Here is a 26,673-nt window from a genome sequence, read left to right on the forward strand (position 1 = left end):
ATTTTGTACAAACCAGCATATTTTCAAATTAGTGCTTTACAAATCACTGGATTTACATCCATTCGCTATTTTTCATCTGCTGCAAATCTCTAAAAGCATCAGTGATGCTGTTGGTCTAAACCTCAGGCATCTTACAGCAGTGATGCTGGGAGAGGAAAGCTTGCTATAAGTCTGCTTCTCAGCTTGGGGTTGTCAAACAAAATGACTCTAACGGAAAAGGAAAGGGAACACATCCTACATATCCTAACATCTGGAATCGAGAAAAGAAGCTAAACTGGGGGAAAGCAGGCTATATAAGAGCATTCAGAATTTATGCTGATTTTGAGCTGAGTGTAGCAACACTGAACTGGGATGTTTTCAAAAGATTCTAGATGGTGTCTAATAGTAAAGATTGAGAAACACCATTCTCTGATCACCATTCTCTCTATATATCTCTCGCAGGTCAGCACCATTCTATTATTCTGTGAGAAGGACATTGTGGTAAAAGATGTCCTGATTTCTCAGCATTTGGATAAACCATTTGGAGACTAAAGGCTAAATTTATCATGCAGGAAAATCCATCAGGGAAACTGTCGCTTGATTTTCAGGAGAATATTTCAGAAGTTAGGAAATTGCCACTAAATTTCCAGTACCCTGCAGAAGACTTACATTTAAAAAACAACAAACAAAACAAAACAAATCAAACCAAACAAACAAACACACAAAGGCAAAAAAACACCAACCCCCCTGTTATTTTAGCGGAGGTTTGACAAAAACTGTTTTGTATTGGTTTTTCTGGCAGTTATTCTCAGTCAAACCAAAAAGAAGTAAAAAGTGAGTAAGGAGAAACAAGAGTCGAAAAAATACAGGTCCAAGATTTTTTTTGGCAGACAACTGCTTTTAAAAGCCACAGTGCTTGGACATGGTATATTCCTTCGGGGGGGGGGGGGGGGGGGGATTAAATTTATTGAAATATTCTCTCTCAAGTAGATGGAAAACATATTTCTGTTCTACCTGTGACCTCTCATAAGGTCAAATCTATATCTTTTTACAAAGCCTGTTGTTGGCTTGCTAACTTGTGAGTTGTATCTAAAGGTGATGAAGTCATTGATCTGTAAGTTCTGATGGAGTTTGCTTTCATAACATTTATTAGAAGGTTATTTTCAAATAGAAAGCATTACTTTTTTATTATGCAAATTTAAGGTTTTCTGACCAGGACAGTATCCAGTTCATTGTTCTTGCATCGCATACAAATGTTGACATGACACTATTTTCCAAATATTCAGACAAGTGATCAGATACAGCCAAAAGCAATTAGTTAAGAAAATGATACAAGAACAGCTACAGATTTTCTTATGGTGGACAGACTAAATAAGCCCTTACAGTACATTTTGTGGCCACTTGCTCAGATTTTGTAAAAACACTCAAATCACTTTTGTCACTCTTTATTGACAAGTTCTTTAAACACACTAAATTATCTGAAAGTATTTGTAGAATTGTTTACCAGACAGAGAATTAAGTTCATATTACCATTTATTATTGGCTTGAAGAGGGGATACCACAAAGGGATATGTTACAGAATACTTGAGTCATCATTCACAAGGACAATTCAGTGATATTTACATATTCTCTTGGTTACATCTGCTAGCATTACCTAAGTTGCCTTGCGTGGACTCTCCGTGGCTGTGTACCACTATACTTCAAAAAGTTTCAGCTTTACATGACAAAGAGGAAAAAGCAAGAACCAACAAGAGAACAGTGTCTACATGGTTGTCTATGTGTAAATAAAAATATCGTTAGAAAGACCAGGCATATTCTAAAGGGAAGTGTGTTTGTAAATACTGAGTAATCTACTGTGTTGAATCATATAATTAAATTATTTCCCCCTACATGAAGGGCCCCAGATGACCTTGATAGGATTCTTCAATAGCCAGGTAGAGCACAGTGGACTGGCACCGGAGAGGGAGAGCTCTGCCTCCATCTCTCGGTGAATGAGAGGAAGGGCAGCCAAAAAAGACTTTTTCATCTGGAATCCTCATTGATCCAAAAGCCAGATGAACAGATGCTTCAATGGGGAGGACAGCTGTGCTGTGACAGACAGGGGAGCACAGGTAGAGATTCATTCATGTAAGCCTGTCTTCCAGGGTTTTCCCAATCACTAGTCATGGGACCCACCATAATCACAACTAGAGGTTGTGGTGTCGATTCAAGAAGAGAAGAAGAAGGTGTCTAGTTTGCTGTAAGGAATCTTTTCAAATTACTATCAGATGCTGATTTCTAGCCATTAAAACCCATATGACTTGGACAGGATTCTTCAATATGCAGTGACAAAGAGGCAATCAAGGACAGAGAAATTGCCTTTGCAGTGAGATATGGCGTTTACTGCTGAAGCTAACAAGGCTGGCAGCAGAAGGACCAAAGCTGAATCGTTTTTGGGGTGCTAAGGGGTGCAGCTACAGATGACAGGCACAGAACACTTCCTAGCTGCCTGGAACTGAGGCTACTCCATGTGTCTGGAGATGGTGGGAACATACAAACCTCTAGACCCAGCCTGTGACTGGCACCAGATCCAGGCAGGAAAGTTGCCTCTCTGATGCTGGTAGGCTCCAGGCTGAGTTAATAAACTCGTGCCAAACCTAGCGGGAATGAATGAGAGGGCGACACACCACCCATAGCACAGGAAGCTGCTCGCCCTGCTCCATCAGCTGTATAATAAAATCTCTGAGGCTGAGAGCTGTAAAACCTGCCTTACAGGGTTCTGAGGAAAGGGAAGGTCTCAGCCACAGATCAGACCCTCACCACCTTATTGCCAGCTGCATAGCATAGGTAGAAATATACAGGATTAAAGCCACGTGAATTTCAAAAGCTACATGTTAAACCACTATTAAAGATATACCACAACCCTTTATTTCTATAACAGAAATCACTGTTATGGTTTTTCACGGGGTTTTTTCCCTTGAAAAAAGTTCTTGTTGGTTCTCTCGGAAACTCCAGGTGGTCACCTATATGTGCTTTCTATCCCAAGTCTTGCTGCCACTACCGACTCTGGCAGAGGACTTACATACATTTCAAAAATAACAATTAAAAGAAATGGGTTCATTTAATTCATTTATTCACATTACACTGAACACATTGCCTGTACTTACAATATAGAACAGATACTACCTAGACTCTTCCATGAAATAAAATACCCAATTGTATTGCAACACATCTACCTTGTTCTATATTTACTTAAAATTCTCCACCTGAAATATTTACCTATTTTAAAAGGTGGTATTCACCTACATTCTCTTGTTTCAAATGCTTGGAGGTTTTAAGTCAAATCATACCATTCTGAATTTCAACAATGTAAACTCCTATAGCCACTGTTGTGTTATGAGGTGGAGGAGGTTTGGGGCTTTTTTACCTACTATCATTTGCACTCTGACCTTGAGCTTCAGCTTAATTAAGATCTTCATGGAAACATGAAGTAGACAAACTAAGTAGAAATAATATATAAAACACAAGTCTTTGTGATTTCATTTTAACTTCAGCAAACTATATGAGATTATAAACTAAGTAAAACAGAATAAAAATTACAAACTTCTACTTGAGAAAGTAATCAAGTATGTGCTATTCTTATACAACTTCTTAAGGATGGTATTATTATGAAATCTATATATGTCTCATGTACTGAGAACAAGCATGTGTTTAAAGTATTAAAACTTTACTAATTATTTACTGAGACAGAACAAAGTTTTAGGAAAAGGGCATTATGATATATCCCATGACATTTGAGGGTAGGGATGATATCAGGGATGTCATCATTGGAAAGAAACATTAAAGAGTTTCTGGATTGGCAAGATAAATAAAAATTAGTATTTCATTGTTGAACCTTAATCTTGATAATTTATTATGAATTTATCAGGATTCATAACCTTGGGATTATCAATCACTAGAAACAGACGTGTTCCAAATACTTCTTGTCACCCAAATGTAATTTCTTGGGAGATATAAGTAGTTTTATGACTACTGGTCATGAAAACTTACTTACCATCTATTGGTCCTTTCAGTTCCATTCAGCAACTTAAGGACCAGAAATGTTTTGTTGCAGAGTGTTCAGATCACCTGGTTACTGAAGCAAATCTCCATCTTTTCCTTCTGTTCAATGAATCATTTTAAAACCTATTCACTAGTTGCTAAAGAAAGGGAGTGAAATATGTTTAGCTCTAGAAATAGTGCTAGGAATCTTTGCCTAGCTTGTGATAGAAGAACATATTTGGGGAAATGGTAAAATGATAATTTCCTACTGAGCTAGGATCAAGAGACCATCAGGGCAGCTCAAGCCCATGGGAAGCTATCTCAAGCATCAGAGCTATAGTTCGGTTTGGTTTTGCCAGTTTAGTGGCAGTGACATTTTTCTTCTGAGTCAACAGACGTTTGGGTTTTGGTGGCTGTAGCCTTTGAAACACTGATTGCTCAGCCAAAGTTAACAGAAACAGCTGCAAAACAAGATGTCATTATCTCTGGGTCTCTTGCTCTGAGTAAGCTACAAGAGCGCTGCCATCTGTAAAGAGCAGTTCTTTAATAAGGGGACTTCTGAAGCCTTTGTTTCTGCATGTAAACAAACCAAATTATAAATGTCACTTGGGGAAATCTGAAAATGGACTCTCAGAAATAAACTCTGTGTTTGTTTGATTTGCTGCTACTGCAAAACCGAATGTCTCTAACACGGAGATGCTGTAGCTCTATTCATATTTTGCAAGATAGCTTTTCATCCAAACAGCCAACTGAAGATGATTGCTTCTTCAACTCATTTGTTCTGGGACAAAGAAAAAGAGTTGGGGGGGTTGGTGGTTGTTCAAGGCTTTTTAAATTTTCATGGTTTTCTGTATAGCAGCATAGAAAAGTCTATTTAATTCTTTAAATCCTTCTTAATAGTGTCAAATAACATTAGACACTCTGGTAGTTATAAAAGGTCACGACTGTAAAAGAAAAGAACCATGGTATTGCACAGACATAGCTAAGAAAGATTCAAATCAGTATTTTGCACGAAAGAGACTTTCAATATACAGTCATCTCTGCAACTGTGGCACATTTTTATGACCATATCCTAGTTGACGCTACAAATGCAAGTGTCTTTAAAGTGTTACAATACTGTTGCTTACAGAGAAAACATATGTATGTGATCTGTGTTTCAAACACATTATAAATGTTTCATTTTGTATCACATTGAAGCCATGCTGGCACCACAAAAGATCATGAGTTTCTGATCAATATTACGTCTTTAGCTATTGAATTATTTTAAACATAGCCTTTGACTTATGTTGAAGATATGCAGAGAATACTATTAACCAACTGTAATGTTGAAGAGTTCATGACCATGACAAGTTTTAAAGGCCTTGATTTCTATAGGCAGAATATGAAGTTGACTGGAAATTTTACAGTCAACTAACAATTATGCAGACTTAATACTGGAAAATAAGGAACCTAATTTCATGTCCATTAAATTCGATAGGAATCCAGACTTTTAAGATCACAATGTTTAAGTAAAATGATTTCATTAGATTTATATGGACTCTTTGTACCTTCTCACATACGTGGTGTTCTAGATTTTCACAAACCTTTTTATAATACATCTTTTATCAAAAGACAGTGACAATTCATTTGAAAAACAATGACAACAGGTTTTAATAAAAAATAAAAAATTAATGCATGGTAATAAGGAAACCATTTGGGTTAAGAAATGCAAAGAAGCATGGAACAAGACACATAAACCTGGGAGAGAGAATAGAAAAGAAGAAAAAGCCATTGAAAGCACTTGCAGGGCTCTAAAATAGGCACAAGGATTAGGCAGCAGCCAGAACAGAGCAGCTGAACAGCTATTGAAAGGAAGTGGATTTATAAACAGGAGTTCAAGCAACAACAAGTAATGACTTCAGTGCAGGAAACTATGGTAAATAGGAATGGCTGGGCTTGGTCAGAGCTGTGGGAAATATTAACGAAGTCATAAAAAGCTGAAGAATTTTATTAATGTAAGCATTTTAAGCATAGCATTTTCAAACATAAAATTTGGGGTTTTTCTGATATATGGATAAAATTAGTTTCTTTCAATCCTACCCATTACTTAGTCTCCCTTTTAGATTGAACATCTGCATATACTCTCTGTGTAGCTACTCAATCTGTAGAAGACATTTGCTTTTATTTGTTTCATAGCTTTTGTCAGACTAAAACTGTCTTCCTAATATTAAGCAGGTACGAAGGCTCACAGTCTTCAACATGAAGTCAATATATTTCAACATATGAGCTTAAAGTTAAACAAGTCTTAAGATTATTTTCTAAGTATGGAGGCTTTTCCTAACTGGGGCCTTAGAATAGAACTGGTGCTCTTTAAAGCAGTAGAAAGATACTCAAGTAATATTTGAAGCCTTGCAATTAACAAATAAAAACACTGTTAATGCTTCACAGACATTTTATCTTTTATCATACTCCTTTGAGTACTATTTCTAAGGATTGGAAATGTAAGATAGATTTCCACAAAGACTTCCAAATTGCCATGCCAATAGCCTTTGGTATCAAGTAGAATTGTGTCTTTCAGTTCTCAGACTCTCCAGAAGGATCAAGATAAGAAGAAAAGTCATGGTTTTATGAGGAGAGACTTTCAGGAACGTAACACTGACTTTGGTCCTTGTGATTCAGAATTTGAAGCTTCTATCCCAGAAGACAAAAAGCCACACAATCATGGCTGTTACTGCTATGCTGTTGAATTAAATTTTGAATAAAAACTCCCAGGAGCTGGGATTGTTCTGATGTGCCTATGCTCTTGCAGCTCTCAAGCGAGATAGCCCTTCTAGGCTGCTTTCAATCGTTTTAATTTCAGCCCAAACCATATGTGTGATTCTGGCTTTAGTTTTTTTAACACTCCGCGTTGGGCTCTAGGTGGGATACACAGGTGTGTTGGCCACTTTTTCAAAGAGAATACTGATTATTGGCAAGCCACAGGACCACCTTAATTCAACCTTGTGCCTTTTTGTACCATCTCGCCAGACTGTTTTAGTGGAGTGGTAATGCAGTAATGTGTTCTCTCTTGAGACATTAACATTTCTGGATTCATGGCATGATTTGACAGGATCCAGATGCCAAATACGTATTTTTCCAATGCTGTTGCCTTGAGGCATATCAGGCTCCAGATTTTTAAGGTACAGTAGGGAAGCTAAATAACATTCGCTATTGAGCCAAAATTTGGCAACTGAATCTGAAAAGATGGGAAAACCTAACTGGCAAGACCTGGAGGGATTCAGGATTCAGAGCCAGATTTTCAGAGCATCCTGATCTTGATTCTCACAGTAGTCACCAACAGATCCGTGCAGATCCACACTGGTTCTTTATCTAGGCATCATGCTTCAGGTGCCCAACATTAAAAAGTTACTTGGCCACTAAATCTCTGCCTCTCCCTCGGCTGCACGAGGAGAATGAAGAGTTGGATACTGGTTCATACACTTTCTTTTTTTTTTTTTTTTTTTAAAAATCCATTTGGATATATCGATGTGGGGACCAGAATTAAAACAAGGCAGGAGCCCAGCACCGCTAGCCTTTCACTTCTTACCACCGCGGCGTATGGCTCCCGCCGTCTCAAACTCCCAGCCCAGGAGCGCAGATGCTGCCGCTCCGCCGGCCGGCGCGCCCCAGCCCCACCGCCTCCGGAGACCCCCCGCCCATGACTGCCGGGGAAGTCTCGCTCGCTATTGCTATTCGCTGCGAACTGCGGTACAGCCCGGCCGAGCATCCTCGGCAGGCGAGCGAGCGAGCGCGGGTGCCGAGCCGGGGCGGGCCGTGACTCCCCCACCGGGGCCGAGCGGGGGAACTCCCGCCGCCGCCGGGCTCCGCCGCCGCTGGCAGGGCGCATGTGCGGGGGCTCGTGCTCCTGCCTCCGCGCCGCTCCTCGCACCCTCCCGCCTTCCCTCTCTCTCCCTCCCTCCCTCCCTTCCTCCCTCCCTGCCTGCTGCCTGCCCGCCTGCCTGCCGCCGCCTCCCTCCCTCTCCCCGCCGGCTGGGTGCTGAAGTTGGGCGGATGGCAGCGAACCAGCTGCGCTAGGGACGAGCCGCACCAGTCCTTCCCGGGATCGCTCAGCGCCAACTGCACGCAGCCAGGCGGGGGTGGGTAAGGCGCTCCGCGCTTATTTCAGCCTGTGCCGTGATAAACGGCATCAAAATGTCTGCTTTATAGTGATGCTAAGGGTGTGTATGTGGGGAAAAAACTATATCGACCGGGGGTGGGGGGGGCGTGGGGGGGGGAAGAGAAAGGGGGTAGGCGAGAGGATGGATGGATGGATGGATGAATGGATGGATGGATGGACGGATGGATGGATGGATGGGTGGATGACGGTGGAGTTCAACAGAAAATGCATTTAGCAGGGGGACTGGCTTCGTGTCAGCATGTGTGTGTAACAAGGGGCGGTTGCGGCGCCGAGACTGCAAGGTGGTGTGTGAGTGTGTGTGTGTGTCCTGCCCGCGATGCACAAAGGGGTGGGGAGAGGTACTGCCGGGCTCTGCCCGCGCCTCCTATCTCCGTCGCGCCACGGTTTGCGTTGGGGGTGCCGCGGCTCCGCCGGGCGATGCCGCGGGGCATCCGCCGCGCCGGGCGATGCTGCCCACCCCGGGGAGGGGGAGGGACTGGGCCGCCCCCGGGGAAGCCGGGGGCACGGGCGGGCGGTGTGACAGCCACCAGCTCGGAGGCGAGGCAGCGCTCCTTCTGCCTTTCCTCTTGACCTTCCCCTCCTTATAACGTGGGTCTGCTTGGCACGGAGGGAGGCGGTGTAATTATTATTATTATTATTATCGTCGTTGTTGTATTTCAATCCGAGGAACCGGCGGAAGGTGAGAGTGAACAAGCGAGTCGTTGCTTTAAGATCAGGAGTTGCTTTCCCATCCGTCCCTCCGCCGGCCCCTTTTCTCGGCTGCTCCCCCGGGCCGGGCCGGACGGGGCCGAAGGGCTCCCGCGGGCATCGGCCGCGCCGCCCTGCGCGGTGCCCGGGCGGCACCCAGCCTCCCCCGCCCGCCGAACCCTGCGGCACCGCCATCCCTCTGCCCTGGCCTCCTTCCCGCCCCTCCCTTGCATATGTCGCGGGAGGCGGGTGGGGGGCCCCAGGAGGAGCAGGTGGCCGGGCGCGGCCGGCGGGGCAGGGAATGCTCCCGGTACCCCGGCGCCGAGCAGCGCGGGACAGTGCGGGTGCGGCCACACGGCCCCGAGCGGCGCGGGGCTTCCCTGCGCTGCCCGGGGAAACACCCGCTACCGCGGCTCCCGGTGCGGCGGGAGATGCGGTACCACTGCCCAGCGCCCGAGACCCGCCTTGTGCTGCTCCTGCGGGTCTGCGCCTCTCCTCGGGGTGAAACCGCCCACAATTAAGAAAGCCGAGGTTGTCTGGCATACTCGGCTGTCAACCAATTAATCTCTACCTCCTCTCGTTGGTTTAGAAAGAAACCTTACTCGCACTGTCAGGGCTTAGAACCGGCAGGGCAGAGGTAAAATGTATGGTTGTCAGTGTTTGGTTTCTTCGTTTCTGTGTCTGGATTTTCAGCAACGTGTGTCATAGGTTTGCAGACAGATGGTTTTGCAAAATGGATGAAATCTGAAATACCTTGCTAGGTAAATGTAAGTTACATATTGTCTGGCAATCCTATTATGGGTAACAGGTGAAAAATAGCTTTCTACAAATGTAATATTCATGCATTACAATTGTGGGGAGTTCTATAATAGAAGTTGATTCTTTATCACATCAGTGAATGCTAGTCTCATCATTCTTACATAAATTACTGGAGAATTTTCCTGTAGCACAAGCCATTTAGCCAAACAAACTATTTAACCTTTGCAGAGAAACAGTGTTGCACACTGTTATCACTTGTATCAAATATGTATTTTTATTTGAGTTCATACTCAGAAAAAGTGAAGTCCTAATAAAAGATACATGAGCCCCACCCCAGTAAGTTTATGGCCTGAGATACACACAAGTACTTACCTCCCTAAAATAATGTGAGCATTAAAGCATTTAAATGCCTTTCTCCATCAGGTCCTCAGATCCTTTTAAGTAGCCAAAATAAGAACATAATTTGATTAAAAGCATGTGATCAAATAAATTGCTATAGTGAGTTGAACATCTAGTCCAATATCCTGGCTCTGACTACAGTCATTAGCAGTTGCCGAAGGGAGAAAAACGTAAGAAACAGGATTGGCATACAGTGATCTTTTCCTGGTATACTCTTTCAGATATTCTTTTCAAGAACCTGCTGCCTTAGCTTTTGTATGTGACAAGCAGTACGTACTCTGTGTAAGGTGCTAGGAGTGTCCTCTCACACCAGAGCAGGCACATCACTGACAGATCAAGTCCCTTCATTTTACCTAACACCAAGTTGAGAGGTCTGCCTAGGGATGTAAACCTGTATTCAGCTCTGGGTCCTTATGTTGAAATCTACAGATAAGAATAGTCATTCTTTTTCTTGTTATGCAACATGGACAGTTATGCACAAAGAATTGCCCTGAACCCATTAACTCATTTCAAGAAGGCTACTGAAAAGCTGTCTGCTGAAAAATAACTCCCTGCACTATTGATTTGAATTGAAATCTGACTGACAACTTGGTGAAAAATTCCCTATTCCGATCCAGTTTTCTACCTACCTTGAAAAAAAGATGAAATGTTTTATTCTTAACTGCAATTCTTCTTTTTTAATAAGTATACCACATGCAAGCTGTAAGTCAAGGGACATATAGCTATGAACTCTGTACATTTGAATTAGCATCACTTCTAATTTTTTTGTGTAATGTTCGTTATAAGGATGTGCATATTGAACAACATGTATAGTTTCAAAAGTAAGGTTTAAATGTCCCATAAAATCTAACTGATTTGTAAGGAACTGTGACACAAGATCTTCTCCCCATGAGTACTCCTGAATTCCAATCCTGCTTGAGGAAGTATTAATCAGACCAACATTGCAGAAAACTTCCCTGATCTTACTGGTAGCCCCACTTTGGTTTCCTCACAAGAATAATAGAGGAATAACAGACCAGAGAACTACAAAAGCATAACCCGAACCCAAAGATCCAGAAGTTCTCACAGTTTGAAATCAGCAGCAGACACAACCTGGAGCAATACAATCCACAGCAGAACGTGATTAAGTGGAGAAGGGTAGAAACCCACAAGTTGTGAAATTCTTCACAAAAAATAAAATGCTGGAAACTTCAGATGCATTAATCCTCATCTCCCGAAAGACTAAAAGAGAGGCTGAGTGGTAGTGTTATGGGGACAGGGTAGGAGGTATGTCAGCCAATTTCGGACTTTAGCCGGTCTCAAACTGAATGTGAGAATGATTTTCCACTTTTTAAGTGGTATATATGTGTGTGTGAATATATATATGGCAAACTATGTATGTATATATATGGTAAATATGGTATATACATTTTTCTTCACTAAAAATACATTATCTTAAATAAATTTTACAATCCTAGTACCTTTAAATAGCACTTTCTTACTTATATGCTTTATATGCATGCCTTTAAGTATGAAACATATGGAGATTCTTATGAATACGCCAGAAGTGTTCTGAGTGAAATGATATTAGCTCTCACAGACATGTTTATCACAGTTCCGTTAGCACCCTCCTGATCATGTCTTCATGATGTCAGGGATTTGTTTTGCATTTGCACCTAGGTTTCATCTTTTTTAATGAAAAATATTTCCCTACTATACTTGTAGTGCTTATTCTGTGAATACAGGATGAGGTTTCTAAGAACATAAAATTCATGTGCTAATTGACTTGAGCTAAAATGAGTTAAAAATTAAATCCTTCAAGAAATTCAGCATTTCTATTGACATACTTTTTGTTCTAAGTAGTCTTAATAATGAAATAATGTAATCAAACTTTTCATACTGTTAATTAATTAAAAACTTGCACATAGGGTGTAAAAACAAATTAATAGATTAAGTTGTAATTAAGTTTATCTATTCGTGGTTATAGCTAATGGCTGTGGATATACAGGCTGTAAATAGAATTGTGTGAATAGCTTTGCTGCTGACTCCTAGGAGTCTACTGCACCCTCCAAAGGAGCCTAGCCCTTCTGCTTGGCACCTCTGCACATCTTGGTTACAATGGGTCTGACACAGGGAGCTGCATGCACATCTCACTTCAATTATCCAGAAAGTTAACCATTTCAGAGAAATCTTTTCTGCAAATATTCTGTGTCTCAAGTTGAAGTTGGGTGTTTGTTCTCAAAAGCTGTCCCTTGGCATTGCTGCTGTCTCTAGCGTGCACAAAGGAAGCAGCCAAGCAGTGTAACTGTGGCAGGAACCTGGGGGAGTGCTTAAAGCACACAAACAGATGAACTTGGCATCTGCCCAGCCACCGTGTAACCTGTGCCTCAACCAAACCAAAGTAAGGGCTTGATTCCCTGGTGTGCTTTATCTGCTTTGCACTGCTCCAGTGATGCAAAATAGATGTAAACTCAATTTAAATGACTTCTGTGCTTTTAATAATTTGTGTTGTTCTGGTATATTAGTGAATCTGTGCTTAAATAAAAGTATTGTATTCAATTTAATATTGATTCTATCATATCTTCATAAAAATTTTGAATGATAACTTTGTCTTTAAGTTCCTTATTTATAAAATATAAACTAAGTGCTTCTTACCTTTCATAGAACCAAAATTTTCATACATTATTTACTTTATAAGCAGATGGCTCTAAGTTCTAAGAAATCAGAAAATTTCTAGATAGAATGTATGTTGGCAATTACAGGTAGGGAGATAGAACAGAAAGAAAACTTAATAAAATCTTAAATCCTACAACCAAGCATTAAAGACACTCACACATCTTAAACACTACACCTGCGCTGCATAATCTTTCTCCATACTAAAATAACGAGTGATATATAGTCTAGGTTCTTCAGTAAGAAAGGGGTAAATTAGAGACTGATGCATTAGCACAGCTATGTACCTTCTGCTACCGAAGCAACTTCATTTAAATCAGTTTGGCCACTCTCTCCAGTAATGCCAGCTCTGTGCTTGATGAAATATGGGAGACGTTACAAACTAGACCACTATAGAGCCCAACTCTGTACATACGGACTAGTAGAAAGTATATCAGAGTAACGCTGTCTTTAAAAAGGAGACAGCCACACTGTCTCAGCTCCCTGATGTAAAGTCAATTGATTATGCCACCTTGCTCTGTAATTTTAGCTAAGTGCAAGTCTAAGCAAGACTTGGTCTTATTTTGTTTTAGGAAGGCTGAATATGATTTGGGCAGTTTTGCTGTGCTGTGGTATACTGTAACAATGTCTTTAATTTATCAGCAGCTCATGTCAGTTACAGTAAAATAATCCTATTAGAGAAAGCAGTTAAACCCCAGGAAGCATGGGTGAAGGCTGTCGTAGTATCCTTAGCTCGGCACTTTTATGCTGCTCTCAGCGCCAGGTTGGATGGGGCTTTGAGCAACCTGGCAAACGGGTTGGAACTAGATGATAGGTCCATTTCAACCCAAACTGTTCCATGATTCTGTGATTCTCTGATACTGTAGTCCAAACAGCTTTCAAGAGAGAGCTCGAAACACTGAGCACCCCAAGAGGCAATGTTCCTAGGCACATCACAGCCATGGCAAGGATGGAATACCTTAGATTTCTTACAGTACCACTGGCTGCTTAGTGTCACTGTATATGTGCTGGTCTCATAGCTTAAATTAGAGGGAAATCATAGAATGGTTTGGGCTGGAAGGGACCCTACATATAATTTAGTTGCAACCCCCCTACCACAGATGGGGACACATTCCACTAGACCAGGTTTCGCAAAGCCCCATCCAACCTGACCTTGAACAAATCCAGGGATGGGGCATCCCCACTTTCTCTGGCAACTCATTCCAGTGCCTCACTAGCCTCATAGTGAAGAAATGTATAGTAAATTTTTAGTTCCCTTGTTACCGTTTATCATTTATGTAATGAAAGCAACCTTCTGAAATAAGGAATTTTGTATCAAATCCACCTTACTCTGACAGCACTGCAGACAGCACATGCTTTCGGGTACTCACATTGCACCAGACCTTTGGGTGGTGTAGATGCTGCTCTGTCAATGATTTGCATAATATGAAGATGGGGAACAGCGAGTAATAACTTCCTATATAAGGACTTCACAAGTAGCCTTGTTTTAATGAATGTAGGTTGGAAGGGTCATCCTAATTACTCAGTGTCCAAAAGGTACTTTTATTTCCAAATCTTATTATCCTCAGAAACTACAAAGTTCTAAAATATTAATCAGATACTTCCTAGCTTTTAGGATGGGTTTGGGAAGAGAGGAGTGAGATGTAGAAGTTATTTTTTTATCATTCACATAGAATGGTTTAAAAATATTTCTAGTTTGTTGTAATGCAGTTATCATATAAAGATCTGGTAATCTAATTGATACAGCTTGATATATCTGATAATCTAGTAACTGGAGTCTAATGTGTAGCATTTTTTTCACTATTATAAGCATTATATTTGTCCAAATATTTTTTTAAATAATTAGTGACCCTCACAATGTAAAAAACTCAGATGATACTAATAATTCAAGTCCAAGCGGTATGGTAAGCACTGTGCTGACCAGAATAGACAAGGATGTTTTCAAATTCTTTGATTATTTGATATGTAAAATTAAGTCATAGAGCAACCACAAAAAAATGAAGTACTTGTGTGGTGAGGATCTTGAAAAGGATAGAGGGAATACCTCTACCTAGTGAATGCAGCTGCTTCATAAATTGTGAAGTTACGAATGCAGCAGCTTTGAGCTGATAGCTCATGTAGCACTGTGCATTGGTTAGTGATTCAGTATACGGAAATATGACTATTGGATTTGTCCTGAGCTCTCCTTCCAGAGGACCATCCCGTGTGCACTATTAGTCTCAAAGCCGATGCCTCCACTGCTAATTGCAATCTAGGATAGAGATATCTGACAAAGGTTGGACACTTGAAAAATATAGTTAAAGCAGCACTGAGCCCCATGCAAGAGAATTACAATATTTTACCTCTACTGTCTGTGTGTCATCTTGCATTATAGACTACTCCAAAACTGAGAAATGCACTCCTGAATTTTTTCTGTTTTTAATATAAATAGCTCCTGAGGGTATTTACCATGAAATGTGTTCCATACTGTTTCAACCATTCTCTTAGCTCTTTGTAAACCTTCTTTAATTGATGAATAACCATCTTCATCTGAGGACATCACAACTGTTGTTTCAATAGCAGTCAATGAAAAATACAGAAGTAACATGGCTTTCACCTGTCTAATATTTCGGCTTTATGTAGGCAAGGTAGCACAACTCTTGTGGGTACAGGACTGTAGGATTGCACTGAGTATTTCTTCTAGTTGCCATGACTCTCAGTTTTTGTTAAAATTCCCACGTTATGTCTCTGCAAACTGACAGAAGCCTGAGTTTGTGCACCAGAACTTGATCGTTTATGTACTGAATTATTAGAATGGTCCCAAAGCTGACTGGAAAGTTATCACATTCTGGGGATCATTACCAATAAAATGCTGATACGAGACTGTTCTGTTACCCAAAGCAGGTCAGTCTAATTGTATGAATGTAACTAAATTGGTTATTTAGCCTCAGGGCCAGAGAACAAGCCCTGGAATTGTTTAGCTTTCCAGTACAGGCACATCACATCTCTTCAGGAAGGCTTCTGCCTTTGGCCTGCATTTGTTCTTCTTAGGCATATGATATTAGCCAAAGTAAATTCCTATTTGCTGTGATTTACTTAACAATGGGTCCAGATCGTCTTAAGTCTGTGTTAGCTCGTGTTGTTCCTTTGATATTCACCTACCACAAATAATAACACTATGAATTTTTATGGTTCCTTCTCTTTTGTTCACATCAGAGAGGAAGGTTGTCAAGTTGTATAAATAAACATTTTCCTGAAGGATCTAGTAACACACCTGCTTAATAATTATTCCTCATTTTTAATTTCAGACCAAGATTTATCAGCTTTTAATACATTGAATGTTTGTCATGTTGATTGTTATCATGTTTATTCTACAAGCCCAATGTTTTGTGTACTAACAGAAGTCAACATATTTATATTGACAATACTATCAAATTGGCAATCTTATATAAAATATTAATTTAACCATCTGATACTGATCTCAAAAATATATAGTTTTTAAAATTATATTTAGTGTAACTCATATCAAATGGCTTTAATTATATCAAGTTCATTCAAGTCTTCCATATGTTTCTTACTAATAATATTCTGTCAAATCTCTGGGTTGAGGTGGTTATGATTTATGTTCAACATTTATTTCTTTCATACAGAACAGGAGAGAGAATTGTCCAAGCATATTCATAAAGAAAGTGTAAAGTTTAGGAAAGGTGAGTGGCTTATATCTGAATGTGCGCGAGGTAACAGGAAAATTGTAAACCTTGTATGACTTCTGCTGAGCATTTTTCTTAGTCGGGCATATAATGCTGTGACAAACACTGTGACCTGGTTTTATGCAATGTGACATTTCAGGAACTTTTAAGCAAGTAGAGAATACAATTGTTCAAAACAATAATAAAAGAGGGGACTACTCTTCATATTATTATTATCCTGAGAATCTAACAATTTAGTAAGCACTGAGAACAAATAAATAACACATTATGAAAAGGCTGTTCCAATCCTTCCAGATTTTTGGCATTTAGACCTAGTAAGGACTTTGAGATAATTGTCCCATCATGCTGTCTTTTCTACAAGCTCACTTTTCAAACAACCACATCACCTTTGCATGTTGAGAAAATAGCACTGCTATTTCACAGAAAAGAAATACAGATACATATCAATTAAATTATTACAAGATCCACAGTAAAATAGTGGCAGATGCAGAAATTAAATAATGTGCAGGGAAAAATTCTTGTTGATTTCAAGGGTCAAAATTAACATTCTTGTCTCCTATTCCAAATGATAGCTTCCTTTTTACCAAAGTTATGCTCAATATAAAACATCAGAGAGAGCATAAGATCCAGAAAATCTCCAGATCCAAAAAATCTCCAGGACAAAAATGGGAATTTGGAGTTTAGTCAGAAGTCAATCTTCTTGATCAAATATTCTTACTCATTTGAATATTACCTGAGTAAAACCTCTCCGATGTAATTACACTTTGAATATGTAACCTGAATATCAATATAAAAATATTAGTTAGGGCCATGTTAGAAAAAAAAAAAATCCTCAGTAAGCAAAAGTCTGCAAAAACATGAAGACTTGATGGTTGAGCAATGTAGCCCTACATTTAAAAAAAAAATTAAAAGGAGAGAATGGAAGCATATAGCAAGTAGCATGATACCTTCTGCCTATATCTCCTGACATTCAGCTCATCAGTTCTTTAAAACCACAGTGAGAGAACATATATGTGGATTGTGGCATAAGTTGCCACCAGTCAGCTTCTCCAGTAAATTCCCTGTGAAGTATGCTGATGGCCCAAGTAAATGCAATGTAGTTTATTTCATAATGAAAAGAAGTTACTGTGTGTCCCTTGAAAGATGGAGGAAAGGTCTCCTTGAATTCAAGATGATATGGTCCAAAACAGCTTTAATGTAAGAAGACTAAATTTATCTGAAAGTGTAATTTATTGCAGATCCAGCTGCAGATGGGAGACTGTTGGTTTAAGGTTCATAGGGGTTTTAAGACTCCAAATAATTGAATTGCTATTAATGTGTCAGACATTTTTCCATTAAATTGAATGGACTTCTATGGCAGCAGCTATTCTTACACGCAATGCTAGCCATCAGTCACATTTCAAATGTGATTGCAAGGCTCTATTTAGGCTCTGCTAAGTAGAAACTGTTCTGCTGGAGAGTGAGATCACAGGCAACAAAGGACTGAATGCCAAAGACATCTTGATTTTGACTATAGTGTATTCCATGAGGTACTAAATCATCTAAAACAGTATTTTATGTTTTACCCAAGTTGGGTACTTTTCATACAGCAAACTGCCTTTTTTATTTGTTTGTTTTTGCATTAAACCCTGAGCTATTTAGATGAGAGACTGTTTTAAATTGTGCTACAGTCCTGTCCTCTAAGGTACAGAGTGTATCCAGAGTACCAAGCAAATCAACACTATTGAACCAGGCAGGCAGTGTGTGCTCAGCAGTGCTCTGGATTAAACTGCTATTCATTAGTATGGCCAATTCCAACAGGTACCTTAGTAACAGTTTTAGGAACATTGGAAAATAGGAACATAGGCTGGGGGGAACACCCTGGTTAATTGAATCCCAAACTCTGTCTATTTCCATCAACCAATTCTTACCTTTACTTCCTTCTCTGGATCAAGTTGATATTAAAAGCAGGAAGTTCTTTTGTTTTGGTTTTTTTTTTTATGTTTTGGTTTGATTGACTGGTTAGTTGGTTTGGTTTTTGTTTTGGGTGTTTTTTTGTTTGGGGGTTTCTTTTACATTAGTTCTTACCCAGAGGCTGTTTCAGAGCTCCTGTTGAAAACCCTTTTCTCATTTCCAGCCACATTCATTCAAAACCAGCTTATTCTCCATTTGCGCTTGTGCAATCATCCATATTAAATTGTTCTCCCTCCCTTTCATTTGTCCACCTGGCATACTCATCTCTCTCCCCTTTAAATATTTGTCCCAGAAATGCTCTTTAGATCAAATGGACATCAGAAGATGAAGAGAACACTCAATGCAAAATCTGTATCTTGTGAAACAAGGTGGCTCAAATGTCATGACAGCAGCACTACTCCCAACCACAGAATCCTTCCTCCAGCCTTTTCCCTTCATCTGTGGAGCTCCCTGGAGTATGAATGCAGTAGGCTGTGTGATTACTCCATGAGCATTCTCTCACTCCTGTTTACCTAAAGGGGATCCCTTGCTAAGGAGTATTCAAGGAGCCGCTAATACCTGAAGAAATCTTCGAAATGTGCTGCTTGAATTTCAGTGCTGTGATGCAGTACAATCCTCGCTGTGCATAGTGGCAGCAAAACACATGAGATTGTATATGTAGGAAATGACTCACCATAAACTTTGAGGGAACCTAAAGGATCTTTTTTTTTTGTTCTCCAGCATCAAAATACATTTCCATGTTGATTTGGATACAGGAAAGCTTCAGTATGAGTATAATTTCTCTTTTCAGACAAAATGACTCTCAGGAAACTCTTCTATGTGTTATTTATAAGTGCTTCTCAATCTTGTAGGACTAAATAAACATGTAAAATATTAATCTAGACATATAGTAGTCTAGAAGAGAAGGGCTTCTGCATTAAGAACTGTGTTGCAAATGCATTGGTTCACCTACATGAGATTGTACAGGACAAACAAAAATGTCATAATTTTGATTTGTTGTTGCGTGACTCACCTTCTAAAGAAAAGTCAAATCACAAGTGAAAATTAAACATTTGTCAAGGAAATTAAGAGTCCAGGCCACTAGGATGAATTGGTGATTGTTGGTGGTTGTTCTTAGACTTAGTTCTGTTGTGTTGACCCACTTGCAGACTTGAATGTCTTTAGGACACTTAACCTACTTTAGGAGAGGTTCGCATTCACATTTAAAAAGTTGTCTTTAGACCCAAGAAGAGGTTTGAACTGACAATAACCATGCCATATCCTTTATTCCACTTGTTATCATCCTGCATGTTACTATACACACACCATTTGTTAAAGGCCAGTCTGGAGCTCAGACGCCCCCAACAAATGAGGGGACAACACTGAGTTGTGCTGGCTGCCCAAGTGATAAGCACTTATCTTTTGAGTGTCCGGTGGATGGTCCTCCATCAGGCACTGCACATCCCACCCAGATATGAGTACCTGAGTCTCCCTGGCTCTGCTGCTGTTGTTACACCACACAGGCACAAGAAATCTTGTCATCTTGTTCACAGGAGAGTGATGGGAACTGGCCATGGGAACTTGCCATGCTTACAGCTGGCAGGGACTTCTGGATTTTTTCCACTTGTAAGCAAAGCTTCTCAAAGATAGACAGATAGACAGAAGGTTTCTACAGCAGATGCTTATTCTTGCTAGGATTCTAACCTGCAACTCCCCAAAATGAAAATTTCAGATGTGGATTTAGATGAAATACTGTTAGCAAGAATTTCTAACCTTTATCAGTCTTTCTCCAGAAGTCATGGGTCATGACAGAATTATAGCAATAAAGCTGTAAGTTAAAGTGAAGCCACAATAAGAAAAATCCAGAAGTTTTGAGATTATTAGATTGTCTTTGAGAAGCATGTGTAACTTTTTCCAGAATATTAATGAGAATGGGAAGGTTAGAAATAGATCCACAATGGTAGAGAGGGTCTGTGGCTAGGGATGGTTTCTGTCAGTAAGAGCAGACATATACTTTCTTAGACTACTTGGTGCTACTTCATCCTAAAAGATGTAACAAAAAATATTCTACATGAAAGTATTATAATACTTGCCTACAGGTCTGCCCCAGTGAGGAAACATGTTAGTCCAAATCAGTAATTGCAAGGCAGAACTCCTTCCTACATTTCCCCACAGTGAAGTGATAAACATGAACACAGGCATTCACCCTAGCAGAAAAATGTGCAAAATCTTACTTTGTGACCAGATATGCAGGTGGTTCAATTTAATTCTCACTAGTTCTTTCCACAAAACTAAAAAAAAAAAAATCCTGAAAGAAGAAGTGCTTGAGTCAGCTCCATAGAGAACAGAAGTTTATGCTATTCACAAAGTGGCATGAATCTTCTATTGAGATGCTAAGTGTTGTTTCATTGCTTTCCATACATCCTTTCTATAAGATATAAAGAACTTTTTATGCCACATTTTTTTTCGTTGTGGGCTTTTTGCCCCTGGCTCACCAGCTGTTTCCTTGCTTACATCCTGAGGCAAGAACTGCTGAACTTGGGGAGCAAGAAGACTAAATTATTGACAGGGATGGTCTAACAGACAGTTTTAGAGAGTGTGTACACTGCAGAATTGGTTATCCAGATCTTCCAGGTAAAGGAACAAATCTCAAGAGCAGAAGTAATAACCAGCACAGACTGAGAGAACACAGAGATGTTAAAGGGGACCTTTAAAGTGTGAAAGGGCAAGAAACAGGCACAATAGACAGTGAGATTGTAATGATAGATAGCAATGAAGGGTACTGAGTGATGAGTCTGGATGCTAGTTGGTGAAGAAAAAAGGAAATTAGTAAAGAACAGGTGGATTAAATGACTGCAGTGATAAAGTCTTGGAAGTATGGAATAGGAGAGCAGGACACTGAAAAAGTAAAGGTCAGAGGCAGAGAGAGGCTTTTTGCTAATAAAATGGAGAGAAAAGAGGGATTTTAGAAAAATGAACAGTATTTCATAAGAGTTGAGATAATAAATGAAGAAGAGGGGAGTTGATGGTAAATGTTGAGTTTAACAGCTTGGCACCTGATTTTAAACATTATGGTACAGAACAGAGAGGAAAATTTGGAAAGGAGATAAAGATTTTTTTTTCTATCCAATGAATATACATTTTCGGTGCATCATCCAGGAGAAGAAAGCCATTCACTGATGAGTGAGAGGCTGGAAAGAGGAAGATTCCAGCAACAGTAATGATGACATGAGTGCCAGTGTAGAGTTAAGCAGTAGGGGAATGTGTTATGGGAAAAAGGAATCCACCATTAAAGAACTAGAAAACAGAGCAGGAGATGCTGAAGAACTTTATAGGAGGGACTGAGGAGAACAGAAGAAATGTATTATAGTTGCTTTTTAAAATAAAAGCTGATTTCTAATAGCCTTTGATTATTAGAAGATGTTTGTAGCACTTGAGGAATTCAGTCTTACAAGGAGAAGTTTGTTCAGCTTGATTATTGAGAAAGATATTACACAAATCCTGTTTTAAAAAAAAAGTGTTAAGAAATAAAATAATTCTTCTATGTGCAATAAATAATGGTATATGGGCAACACCAGAACAACAAGAACAAAACCACACTAAACCAAGGTTGTTTTCTTTTCCTATCTGCAACTAGAATTTCCTCCTGAAACACTCAAAACTATGTGCCATGCAACAAAATTTCCATGATCTGGAGGTAACGGAGATAAGAACTAAAAATTAGATAATGCTTCTGTTCCTGCTATTCCTTTCTGATCCTACACCATGGTCAAAACAAGCAAAACACCTCTGGCAAAGGAAGAGCAAACAATCTTGGAAAGAAAGAAGATCAGCTTTCCCAAAGCTGTGCTTTCATTTTGTGTGAAGATCTGCACATGAAGAGAAAGAAGACAGACAACTTCTGATAGCAATGAAAGTTCATGCTATTTACTTTATGTGGCAAATCTACTGGAGACCTTTCTTATCCACAGCACGCTTTCTGTTACAAGATCGAGGTCCTAACGAGGTAGGTGCTGTTGAGTGAACTGCAAGTCTCCCAAAGATTTTATTGCTGTTAGAGATAATTTGAAAATTCATTGTATCCTGTTCAGTACCCTTAGCATTTAAAAACTAATTTACTTTAATTGTTTTGGGGTTTTTTATTTTCCTCTATCCAAGATTTCCCTAATATTATTCCCTAATATTATTTTCATCAATTCTGTTTATGGAAGATTCATATATATTAAAGTAGCATACTTATTGGCACCACTGGTGTCCTGAGTTTCAACCCTATGGTGAAGAGAAAATGGCCATTTCAGTAATGCCTGAATATACATTCAAGGATCAAATCTAAGAACTCTGTAATTTGGGGGATGACTAATTGTCATCTTGAAGAAAACATAGTTTTTAGAAGAGAAACAGAAAATGTGGCTAAAATAGTTCACTTAATTTATGCAGTTCCTATCTGCAACCTTCCGGGATTAGGTATTTGTGCATAGGTAGAACTGGCTTAGCGTAGAGATAGGCAAGGAGGAGTTCGTCTTCTTTACTCAAGCTGGTATGACAGTAGTTGCTGTATGTACCTTGACCCAGGACTTAACTGGCTTTCAGTGCTCTAAGAGTATCTAAGAATACACAATATCCCATTCCCCTCACACCTTTAGGTACCCAAATTTTCCCAGTCAAGTGCATTGAGTGCCTATTACTCATGCTTGGAACTGCTTCCAGCTAACTAGGTCACAACCAGCTCTCAACAGGACATGTTGCCTGCCAGAGATCCCAGAGGAGCTCGATCCAGAAGACACGCTGAGTGTACGCTTCTCATTTTCTAAAAAAGCTGAGTTCATCACAAAACACAAGACACAAATGAACTGTCATTCCAGAACACAGCCAGAGAAGGAGGCTGGTCAGAAGTAAGCTTTGTGGTTTTTTCATCCCTCCTGCCCTCACCAAAACTGTTGCCATTTTCTAAATTTTTCTTTCATAAAATAAAACAGGAGTGACAGCTTCAGCCAAGATGTGATATACCTGGATTCATCCCATGTGAAGATGAGGGAATTAAGACCTTCTCCTCCCCATCACAAAAAGTCTTCCCGAATCACCGGTTTTGTGTCCTGAAGGTATTCAAGGGGAGAAACAGTCTCCACTATTCCCATTCACACTATGCTGCTTTGCAAAAGAACCTACCCAAAGTCCCATCACACAATTAAAGAGCAATTAGCCAGAGTGAGAGCAAAGTACCCACCATTACAATTTTCACCTTGGAGTAGGAACACCTTCATTTCTGCCCTGTTCTAAGCACTAAAGACTATGGGAGCCACATTATTTAATCTTTGCAATATTGAATAAAAGCAAGAAAGCACATCCACTGTCTCATTTTTCAACCATATTCTAGTCCTTAATGTGAGTTTTTTAAAGGAATGACTCAAGGTCCTAAATCTAGGAGAGGGCCATGGCTGCAAATCTCAGTCATTCTGCAGTTCAGACTATATTTCTTAATCCCAGAAAGGGATGGGGCAAAGCACCCTCTTGGTCACCAATCCTTCTCTCCTACTTGAGCAGCGTCTTATGCCAGTCTAAGCCAGAACTGCCTGCCCTTCTCTCCCTGCCTAAGTGATCACAGTGAATCAGTTCAGAGAGTTAATCCACCTGACAACTAATCATTTGTTTCTATGGAGTTAGTGTTCTGCTACAAAACATACTTGATTTGTGTTACCACACGGTAGAAACACATCAACCAGGAAGCAGGAGTCAAAGAACTGATGCCTTGAACTGAATCTGACTAAAGTTGCCAAGGAGCCAAATACTTGGGATACTACTTTTGGGAATTCATTCTGAGGTGTCTCATGTTGTCAAGGTATTGCAGATGCCCAGGTCCTTCACGCAAGACTGTTCTCTTCCTAGAAGGAAAGTAAAAACAAACCCAACAAAACCCCTACAAAAATACACCCACCCACCCCCAAACCCCACAAAAACCACTAAAAACAAATGGTTCATAGCCTCTGCACCCAGAGGTGTCTGGTCTGAGCAGGCACAGCTTTGGGAAACCTGGTGGTCCCTGCAGTGCACAGTAGAAGCAGAAGGAGCATCAGGCTGGCTTTCTCATTTCCTCATTTTGGTAATACTGCCCATGTGAACTGGGTTTTTTTTTTTTCTGGTGTTCTATTTTTATTGGGCTCCACTTTTAACTTGCAGTTATGTTTTTGTTTAATATTTTTTGTTATCTCACAAAACATATGATCATATGCAATAGGACTAACATTTAACAAATAACTGAATCAAAAGCTAAAAAAGGTGATTCAACTTACCAACTGTTGTTCAGACAAATAGAAAAATGTCATTAGAAGCACATTAAAACCAGCACAGTCTAGATGCCTACCTGAGGCAAAGACTAAACCTATGGTAAACAAACTTACATAGAACAAACACCTGCCAAGTTCCCTTCAAAGAACCGAACATCCTAAAAGGTATTTATCCTTGCATAGAAATTCTGTAGCTCTGTGTTTATCCTAAACCATTATCCCATAACTTCTTTCTCTTTTATGTTTTCTAAGAAATTATACTATAATCAAGTCTCCTTTAACTTCACCCGGGTGAAGATACCAAACCTGATTCAGGGCCCACTGAAGGCAGACCTTTTCTAACCATTTTATCTGACATGGCTTTTGGTCAAAGCACAAATGAGCTCTTCTGAGAGTTGTGTCAGACAATTTTGAAATTGTTGCCTTCTGTAAAGAGACCATTTGTTTTTAATCTTTCAAATGCTACAGCAACATCAAACAAGACTAAGGAAATAGCTTCCTGGGGTCAGGACTTATGCTGAGGCAAGCAGAATGTGGATGGATTTAGGAAACTCCACTTAACATTTCTGAATTATCTGTTAGTCCCTGTTCCAGAGACCCATGGAAGAGTTAAGAGACTGTTCCCCTAGTCCATGAAATTATTAGTATGACAGGAGTCATATATGATAGAAGCTCTTTTTTAAAAGTGATTGTAGGACTGAAGCAAATAATGTAAAGCAGTTTTGGTAATTCCAGACAAGACTCTCTTAATGCTTAAAAATCTGCTTCTCAAGTCTGAGCTTGCCTTTTTGACTGTCTAGTCAAAAGGAAAAGATTCCTTTCTTCTCATCCAGTAGTCATTCACTCATTCTTCCACCTGGATTTAGAAAGCAAAGTTTAAGTTCATGATGAGCAGAAAAGGTACTTACATGTCATGCATCCCCTGTTAGCTTTGTATCTGCTAACAGTTACATTCCTCTTGATGCAACCTGTGTACCTGTGCACAAGTGAGAAGTCTGGAGTCACTCAGATCAAACGTGGAAAAATTTTAAAGTCATATAAATGTTTCATGAAATGGAAAAATTATGTTTTACATGAACACCTGAAATACATAATTTCACAACCTCTAGTCTTTAACTCCTACTGAAAGGTAAAAGACGTTTAGGATAGTCCTCAGCTACTGGATCATCTTTCCTCTTCAGTTTGTTGGCTGTCTCTGATCAGTTTGATATGGTGCCTGACTTGGGCACAAGTGGAATTCCTTTGTTAGCTATTTATTACAGTTGTGGTGAACTGTCGTAGAGACAGTGCCAGATGTGAATCATAGCAGATTTTTCTGCTGCCTTCTATGTAAAGTTGGACACACTGAGAAAGTGTCTGCATCTCCATCACTAGATTTTCTAATGAGTTAATGTAAACATTAACTCTGTACTGTTGTTTGGTTTTGTATTTTTTCTTGAAAGGGATGTCTTGCTTATATATTGTCAAATTTTAGGTTATGAGTGAAAATGAACACGGAAAGACAAATCAAATAAATAATATGTGTGGTCTGTTAGGGGAATACAACAGCAGGGAACACTGTTATAACCAAAGTGCAGTAAGAGAGAGGGTTTTTTATGCTAAATTAAACTTTAATTATCAGGATTTCACCTGGAGCTCAGAACTTATTTCATCGGTTAAAAAGCATGCAGGTATCTTTGTGTGAGACTAACAAACAGACTGGCCAAATTTTAAAGCCTCTCATGGAAGTGACACAAATGCACAGAAATGGGAATAAATGAGTATATAGGGAAGCAACATTTCTATCCATTGTTGCAATAACTTAGATGGAAAAGGACACGTCATTAAAAGAGAAAGAGTGATAAAAGCATACAACTAGACCACTAAGTTTGCCTTGTACTTTGCCGTAAAAGCTAGGGGTCATTGGTCTGAGTGTTCTGAAAGCTTCTCCATTCAGCAGGACTCAAAAAAGCAATTCTTACATTTTGTTATGAGTCAAGCCAACAAAATGTTTTTAATGGGCTTTCAGGCTTGATTTTGGAAATATCATAGTGTCACTTATGGTAAAACTAGAACAAATAATGGGTCTGTCTTGAATATAGCCATCTCAGCCCTATTACACCATAGCAATGCCATTAGA

The 26,673-nt window shown here is 39.7% G+C and overlaps 1 protein-coding gene across 5 annotated transcripts in view; it reads left to right on the forward strand.

Moving 5' to 3' along the window:
- Window positions 1-7,955: 7,955 nt before the first annotated feature.
- The window catches only part of RGS17 (regulator of G protein signaling 17), a 74,386-nt gene continuing 55,668 nt past the window's right edge, over window positions 7,956-26,673 (forward strand). For 2 of the 5 annotated variants that reach the window (XM_027633866.1, XM_027633869.1), the window contains exon 1: window positions 8,014-8,114. The gene's annotated coding sequence lies outside the window, so the exon portion shown is untranslated. Of the gene's footprint in view, window positions 8,119-8,779; window positions 8,835-9,456; window positions 9,480-26,673 lie in introns of those variants that run through there. The other 3 variants (XM_027633870.1, XM_027633867.1, XM_027633868.1) reach the window with 3 other exon arrangements.

This window comes from Corapipo altera, unplaced genomic scaffold, assembly GCF_003945725.1.
Source record: "Corapipo altera isolate COAL_440 unplaced genomic scaffold, ASM394572v1 2b, whole genome shotgun sequence".
Classification (NCBI taxonomy): domain Eukaryota; kingdom Metazoa; phylum Chordata; class Aves; order Passeriformes; family Pipridae; genus Corapipo; species Corapipo altera.